The sequence below is a fragment of the Callionymus lyra genome, chromosome 16 (assembly GCF_982586985.1).
Source record: "Callionymus lyra chromosome 16, fCalLyr1.hap1.1, whole genome shotgun sequence".
NCBI classification, from domain to species: domain Eukaryota; kingdom Metazoa; phylum Chordata; class Actinopteri; order Syngnathiformes; family Callionymidae; genus Callionymus; species Callionymus lyra.
In genome coordinates, this window is record NC_141833.1 from 4984680 (window position 1) to 4993488 (window position 8809).

At 37.6% G+C, this 8809-nt stretch overlaps 1 protein-coding gene across 1 annotated transcript in view; it reads right to left on the reverse strand.

Moving 5' to 3' along the window:
- The window catches only part of tnn (tenascin N), a 35311-nt gene extending 27144 nt beyond the window's left edge, over positions 1-8167 (reverse strand). Inside the window, exon 1 of the mRNA XM_087811596.1 lies at positions 8020-8167. The gene's annotated coding sequence lies outside the window, so the exon portion shown is untranslated. The remainder of the gene's footprint in view (positions 1-8019) is intronic.
- Positions 8168-8809: the final 642 nt, after the last annotated feature.

Sequence of the window (8809 nt, forward strand, 5' to 3'; positions counted from 1 at the left end):
GAACATGAGGGAATTATGGATGTTCTAGATGTTTAAAGATGAAATATTCTTCATCAATAAATGCGAACTTCTCAGGCAGGAACAAAAGAAGAAAATCATTTATAAAATGTCTGTTGTTCAATTATAACTTTTCGTAAAAGTGTTTTAATTTTGAAAAAGGAGCCAGATTTCCTCCAAAGTTAACTAATGTAATAAGCCTGTAAAACGTTCAAAATGAGTGGAAAACTAAATAACTTCAAATGTACCATCATGTTGTAGAGAAACTAGTCCAGGGCTTCTGCTGATTCAGCATTATGGCAAAATGTGTTTTCACGCACTTAAGGTTTACATTTTTTGCTGGTCATGCTATTTTATTTTTTTTGCTGTTTTGCTGAAATAAATGCCGACATTATACCGGTCCCTGGTGCAAAAAAGTGTAAGGGACCCCTCCCTGCTGAATAAACCTCACAGTAATTCTACTCGAATTCCGTGTGCTCTCTTCTATCTTTGGCCTGCAACTGCAACAGATTACCGAAACTGTAGAAGTTTGTCGTCAGGGCTGATTGCACATTCGTCTGCGGGTTTTAAAATGACAATATCATAAATTCAATCATGTGTTTTCCTGCCAAGTTTCGGGGCTGAGGATAGACTTGGTGTTTAGATTTAACATGGCTGCCATCACATTACAGTCAGCGGAGCGGCTGCTGTGTATTTAATCAGAGGAAACACTAACCGTTTTACCACCAAGTGTGTGTCGCTGTGTGAGTGTGCCTCAGATACTCTCACTGCTGCTTGAATGACTGACTTTAATACATATCTGATTTTCTGCTTAAAACCTTTTATTTGATCAGCAGAAACTGATTTTTCAAAAATGTCTTCAACATGTGGAACGTATTGGAGTTTAACCAACATTGAAGCTCATTTTATCATAAACTTCTCTGTAATTAAGTATAAAATTGCTTCTATGGTTTTATTTTTATTTTAAAAAAAAGTTTGTTACATCTTCAAAAGAGGGTAATTAAGTAAGTAAAGGTTATTTGTAAAGTGCCTTTCTAGACCAGGGTCACAAAGCTCTTTGAGAATCAAAAACAATATACAGTTAAAAAATGAAGTATAAAAGGTCAAGAAACAAAAGACAAACACAGGAGTCTCAGAAAATCAAGGAAAAGCCTGAACAAATAAAAATGTCTTAAGATGTTTCTTGAAGGAGTCGGTAGATCCATCAAACACAGAGGGAGAGGAAGATTGTTTCAAAGCTTAGGAGCAACAGCCTGACCGTGAATAGATCTGAAAGTAAGAACCAGAATTTTAAAATGTATCCTCAAAGAAGCTGGCAGCCAGTGAAGTTTTAAGGATCGGGGAAATGTGAGTTCTTCTACTAGAGCAACTCAGAATTCTTGCTGCAAAGTTTTGTATCAACTGCAGGCGAGCCAGCTCCTCCTTGTTTGGACACAACAATAAACTGTTGCAATAGTCCAGACGAGAAGACACAAACTCATGGATTACAAGCTCCAGATCGTGTTGTGACATCATATTTAGTTTAGAGATTTTTCTCAGTTGAAGGAAACAGTTTCTGGAAAAGGACATTTACAGACTCTCGGAGGAGGTGGGTGGGTGTCAGGCAAGATTCTAATAAACCTGAGATGAAACTGGATGCGTCCGAAGAAAAAACTTGTAGAAGGCTGGAAAGCATCAAGACCTTTACAGTAAAATAAAAACTGTTTCTCAGGCAATATTCCTGCCTTCAGTAAATGTTGTACTGTCTGTATCCACAACAACATTTGATCCTGCTGTTTGCTCACCAGGTGCAACTTTAAAAAGCTGAATCACCAACTGAGAGCTCCTTTAAAATCTTTACAGAGAACCGGAGTCAGACGTCGATAAAAAGTTAAATGTCAGGACTCGAACCAGCGACCTCCAAGTTTATAATTATAACTCAATAATGTGTGTTAATAAAACTAGAAAATTGGAATTCATCAAGTTCAATAGTTCAACAAAACATTACTGTTTGTTACTTTATAAACTTTTCACATTTCCAGACTTAAGCCAAATATTCATATTCATATTTATTTTCCAATTTCCTCCAGTGTGGAACACTCACAGATAAATGGATGCATCTATCCTCTCATCCATCTATCCGTGCATCCATCCACTCATGCATCCATCCATCTATCTATGCATCCATTCACTTATGCATCCATCCATCTATCTATGCATCCATCCACTCATGCATAAATCCATCCACTCATGCATCCATCCATCTATCCATGCATCCATCCACTCATGCATCCATCCATCTATCTATGCATCCATTCACTTATGCATCCATCCATCTATCTATGCATCCATCCACTCATGCATAAATCCATCCACTCATGCATCCATCCATCTATCCATGCATCCATCCACTCATGCATCCATCCATCTATCTATGCATCCATTCACTCATGCATCCATCCATCTATCCATGCATCCATCCACTCATGCATCCATCCATCTATCTATGCATCCATCCACTCATGCATAAATCCATCCACTCATGCATCCATCCATCTATCCATGCATCCATCAACTTATGCATCCATCCATCTATCCATGCATCCATCCACTCATGCATCCATCCATCTATCCATGCATCCATCCACTCATGCATCCATCCATCCATCCATGCATTCATCCACTCATGCATCCATCCATCTATCTATGCATCCATTCACTTATACATCCATCCATCTATCTATGCATCCATTCACTTATGCATCCATTTATCTATCCATCCATCCATCCACTCATGCATCCATCCATCTATCTATGCATCCATCCACTCATGCATAAATCCATCCACTCATGCATCCATCCATCTATCCATGCATCCATCAACTTATGCATCCATCCATCTATCCATGCATCCATCCACTCATGCATCCATCCATCCATCCATGCATTCATCCACTCATGCATCCATCCATCCATCCATGCATTCATCCACTCATGCATCCATCCATCTATCCATGCATCCATCCACTCATGCATCCATCCATCCATCCATCCATGCATCCATCCACTCATGCATCCATCCATCTATCCATGCATCCATCCACTCATGCATCCATCCATCCATCCATGCATCCATCCACTCATGCATCCATCCATCTATCCATTGTTCCATCCACTCATGCATCCATCCATCCATCCATGCATCCATCCGCTCATTCATCCATACACCTATCCATGCATACATCCAATTAAATGTACCAACGCAGTTTGTGATGGATTGCGCAATGAAATGCGAGGCACTGCCTCACCTGACTACCCTGAGCGCAAGTAAGGGTAGGCGAATGGATGCATGGATGGATGGATGGATGGATGGATGGATGGATGGATGGATGGATGGATGGATGGATGGATGGATGGATGGATGGATGGATGGATGGATGCATGGATGGATGGATGGATGGATGGATGGATGGATGGATGGATGGATGGATGGATGGATGGATGGATGGATGGATGGATGGATGGATGGATGGATGGATGGATGGATGGATGGATGGATGGATGGATGGATGGATGGATGGATGGATGGATGGATGGATGGATGGATGGATGGATGGATGGATGGATGGTCCATCCATCCATGCATCTATCAGTCCATCCACCAGTCCATCTGCATTGGTAAGATTTAAAAAGAAATGATTGAACAAACTTGGAAATTACCATTAACCAATAACCTCTACTGTTGTGAGTCTATCAGGATGAAACTAACAGCTTGTTCCAAGATGCCTGTAGGTGTATCTTGAGTGCGGCCAGTAACTGGGTCTGATCAGGAGTTTGGTGAAGCAGATCCAAGCACTGGCATGAGTGGGAATCAGGAGTGTACTGTGGCTCAGCTTAACCATCAGTGAGTGTTTTATCGACGGCCAAGTCAGCGGAGGGTGAACCACTGCTGACGTAAGACTCTTGAAAAACCGATTGAAACTCCAAAGGGAGCAAATAAAATCAGAATAAAAAACAGCAATGAATGAAAGGGAGAGAGTGTGTGTGAGAGATCAATGGGATGATGTACAGAGTGCATGAATGAGAGACAAGCAGACAGAATTCTTGGACCGTCAGGGTTTGTGCTAAAAGCTGGAAAGAAGAGACGCTTAACAGGCACATTTATAAATCTCTGTCAAGGTTTTTCGTTTGGTAATCACAGATCTCCAGTCTGTACTTTTTATCTCTGTACTTTTTGTGTGTTTTATTTGGCCAAATATGCTCAGAAGCCTTCCAACACTGCAGAAGCTGCTACTGATGAAAAATGTCCCAGGGAAGAACCGAGGGCTGAGACGAAGACCAGAAGTAAATCTATTTCATTGAATTTTCAAGCTTATAAAATTGCAATTGAATTTGAAATGGTGGATTTACATTACATTGATTTACGGACTGGGTACCAATGGATTGATGAAGCAGAGTATTTCTTCAACTAGATGTCAGTCTCTGCTCTAAATTGCTTTGAAAACTGTACTATTGAAACCTTATTTAAACAAAGAGCGCCACTTACTGAGGTCTTAAAGGTTGGACACTGTTTCATGAAGCATTATCTGTGCGTCATGACTCAGAAGTTTCCTTTCTCCAGTAACCTTTTATTAAGCTTTCCCCTCATTCTTGCCTTTCCATTATCTTTGGAAAAGAAAAAAAAACGAAAGAAAAATTCTAAAAATGTGGAAATACTGAAATAATCCCACGTAAACTACACTCTCCAACAAATCTCCACCAACTACACAATTCCATCCCAAAATAATACTGACAGAAGTATGTTCCAATAGAAACATTTCAAAGCCAAATAAAAAATGCACAAAATCATAAGATAATCCAAATTAAATATTTGTGAATCTTTCTATCTTTTCATCTTTCATTCCTTCAACAGTATCAACCTCTTTTAAAATACAAAGAGCTGGAAAGTTCTCGGTTAAAATATCTAAGAAAGTAACAAATTCACAAGAAAGAAAAACATATTTTGATGTAAAAAACATTCAATTTTCCAGACATTTAATTTAGAAATTCCCAACATAAATGTTGGGAGTATATATATAACATTATATATTATTATATATTATAATATAATAATATTTATTTATGGGGAAAATATGTTAACATGACACAAATTTACGTTAATTCCGTCCTTTTGTTTTAAACCAATAATGACAAACAACAGGAACTAACCCTGCAATTACCTGCCATCTGCTCATAAACCTTCACTTCCAGCATTGTGTATCACAGTTTATACTCCTATGTTGCTCAAGTTCATCGTTCTTGTTCATTTTCCGGTGTTTAACATTTTTCTCTAAAAGCATTGTCACTGTGTATATGTTTTTGTATGGTGTGTTGAACGCTACACTTACACACCGTTTGAAATAATTGATTACATTTGATTATTTTTTATTATTTCAGTTGAAATTGTTGGATTTCAGTGTGTGTTGACCGCTAAGCTAATTCTACGCAACAGTCTAGACTCTTTACAAACACAGAAAACTTGTTCCTGTCTTTCAACATGACTCCCAAAGTCAAATCCAATATGTTCACAGTAAAGAATTCTTTCCCAACTATAACTCCAGCATGTCAAAGTCAGAGGGGCTGTAAAAAGGCGGCGGACTACCAGTGATGTGTTTTATAAGGTAGGATGTGTGTGACCATGTGTGTGTACAGTTGCTGCCCGTGAGAGCAGGAAGCAACAAGGCTTGTGTTTTGCATGTGTGTATCATCTGCCTCTTGTTTCCTCTTCTCTCTCATTTTCGCAGCAGCACGCCGGCAGAAAGTCAAATGTAGCACGATTTGAGTCTGGCAGCCGAGCTCACATCTTCATGATTCCATCTCTGTGCTGCTGCCAAACATCACGTCTGTGATCGCTTCAGAGACGCTGTCCATGTGTAAACCAACACGACTGTGGGACAATAAATCAAACAAATTACAGACTGAATTTGAATAATAGAACGCTGTTAGTGCCCCGGGGTCGTGTTCAAGTCTGCGGAGGTAAATACTAAAAGCCTGTGAAGTTTCCTTAAAAAAACGCTCACTTTAGGCAATCTGGACACGTTTTTATGAGACGCCCACTGACCCCCCCCCCCCCCCTTCTTCCAACATCCCCCCCTTCATTCATTTCACTCCTTTTTCTATCATTTCACAAGGTTTAGGTTCCACATCTGCGTCTCATTTGTGAGGACAGTTGCAGCCAGAACAGTAGCATGTATACATGTTGGACTCCAGTAGCTCGGTTCCCAACTAGTACGCTCAGAAGTAATATTCTCTCATCATGTGTATTTTCTTAAAGAACAGATTTCTTGGTTTACTTTAACTACATTTTTATTCTTAAATTTGTATTTATTTATTCTTTTTATTGAGGGTTGTACGAGTAAAATGTAACTATTGAGAGAAAAGTTTGAATTGAGCTGAAAATAGTTTTATTTCAGTTTAATTTATTTGATCAAAATTCTAAATGGTTTGATTGGATTTCAAAAATGTATGAACAGTTGAAAATTGTTTAGTTACAGCTGAAAATTGGTCTGATTTTAGTTGAAAATCTTTTGAATTCTGAAAGAAATGTTTGAGTAACGTTGAAGATAGTTTGATTTACGTCAAAATTGTTTTATTATACTTTTTTTAAATGATTACAGTTAAAAAATGGTTAATTATATTTGAAAATGTTTTTTATAAACAGTAGAAAATAGTTTGATTTCAGTTTAAAATTGTTTGATAACAGCTGAAAATTGTTTAATTAAATTTAAAAAAAAAACTGTTTATGTTTGAATATATTTTGTTTAAAAAGAAAATAGCCTGAATATAGTTGAAAATTATTTGATTACAGTTACAGAAAATTAATTACGGTTGAAAACTGTTTGATGACAGTTAAGAATTGATGAATTACTCCTTAAAATAGTTTGATTTTAGTTAAAATGTGATTTATTACAGTTGAAAACTGTTGGATTACAGTATAAAAGGGATTGAATTCAATTAACATGTATTTGCTGTCAGTTTACAATGGTTTGATTAAAGTTGAAAGTAGTTGAATTACAGAGAAAACGCTTTGAAATTCGCTTAAAATGTGTTTAATTATAGTTAAACATGTTTTGATGAAAGTTGAAAACTGTTCATTACAGTTTAAAAAATTTTGATAACATTTAACAATTGAACAAAAGATCCATCCATGCAGATTCTGTATGATGCATATAAAAAATGTGTATGATTCAAGGTGTACAATTCAAAAGAACTTTTATATCAATTATATCGTAAACTAATGTGAAATATAAGATTAGATTGAATTATACTGCATTACTTGACTTTAAGTTACCTGCCAAACAAAGTGAGTTTAGTGAGATGTGCTTCATTAAAAACTGACAAAATAAAAGAGAAGAGTTCTACAAAATCATCTCTTGATATAGCAACACAAAACCAACTTGACAGAAAACACTACAAGAAAAACACAAAATAAATAACAGGGATGGAAAGATTGGCAACAGTATATTAATCAGAATTCAGTCCAAAGACAGAAGAAAGAGAAAGATTGAGTCAAACTTGAAACTAAGAGAATCATTTTACTTTTAAATACACTGTATTACTCACATTGTTTCATAGTCATGACAATTTCTACTAAAGATGTCTCATTAAATCCACTGCTGATCATCTTCTGCTTCTTTCTGTTTTAACATTAAAGGTTTAAATAAAAGTGTAGCAAAAAGGCTTTTTATGTCACTTTAAATTAATAAAAATCATGTATGATATTCTTCTTTTCCTGATTTGGTTATGCAAAGTTCATGAGATTATTAAATTATTAACTATTTTTTCTTATTTCATGCTTTTTTCAAGCCCAGATATGTCAAATATAAATCGCTTTTCTATTCACATAACTGTAATATAGGGAACCATATAAATAAAAATGTTCATAATCAACTTATTCCTGAAGTAAAACACAAATGATCCTGATGTTATGCTGCCCTTAAGTTACTTTGAGTTGAACTGTGTCACAGAAGGAAGTAAATATTGACAAAACGATGCTTAACTTACTTGTGAGTTTCCTCTCCCCGCTCTCTTTCTCTCTTTCTCCTCAGAAGAAGTGAACGTCGCTCCACAGAACTCTTCTTCTGCCACCTGTTGACTGACTCTCCCCCTCCTTTCAATTGTTACTCTCTCCTACATGCCTACAGGCCCGGTGGGCAGTTATTCTGGGGAGTGTCTCGTCTTCCTCTCCCGAGACTCAGAGCGGAAGGAGACAGAAAACTACCCCCGAGATTAAAACAACATCAACAGTTTGTTGCATTAAAAAGCACAATATGAGATGGAGGGAATAATCTGTTTGGCGGGGGGGAAGACAGAAGGATGTAAGTGGCAGTTTGAAGATAAACCTCAAACCGAGCGGCAAAGACAGAGTCCCCCTGGGGAGGAATTGTAAGCGACAGGATCATATTTTTAATCCACGAACTAAACGCACTCGATCAAACATGGGTTCAGAGACGTTCAGGTCCCCGTTGGAAAACTCTCCTCGCAGTCTCAGACGACCCACTTTTCTCTCCGTTATGTCAAAAGAGACAAACGCACACACGGGGTCTGTGTGATGCATTCTTACAAACATTGAAGACCCCCGGTGTCAAGGTTGACAGAGGTTTACAGTGACCGCCCGTCTGTAAATATCCAAAGTGTCAGGTTTCTCCAGGTCAGGAGACATTCTGCTGAAAGGTAGTCACGGGGGGGGTTTGGAAGATGGAAGGTAAAACATGTATTTGTGCTCCCTGGTACACATGTGTCAAAGAAACGGGTCAAGAATATGTCCTACATGGGTGTTATTTTTAAAATGTTA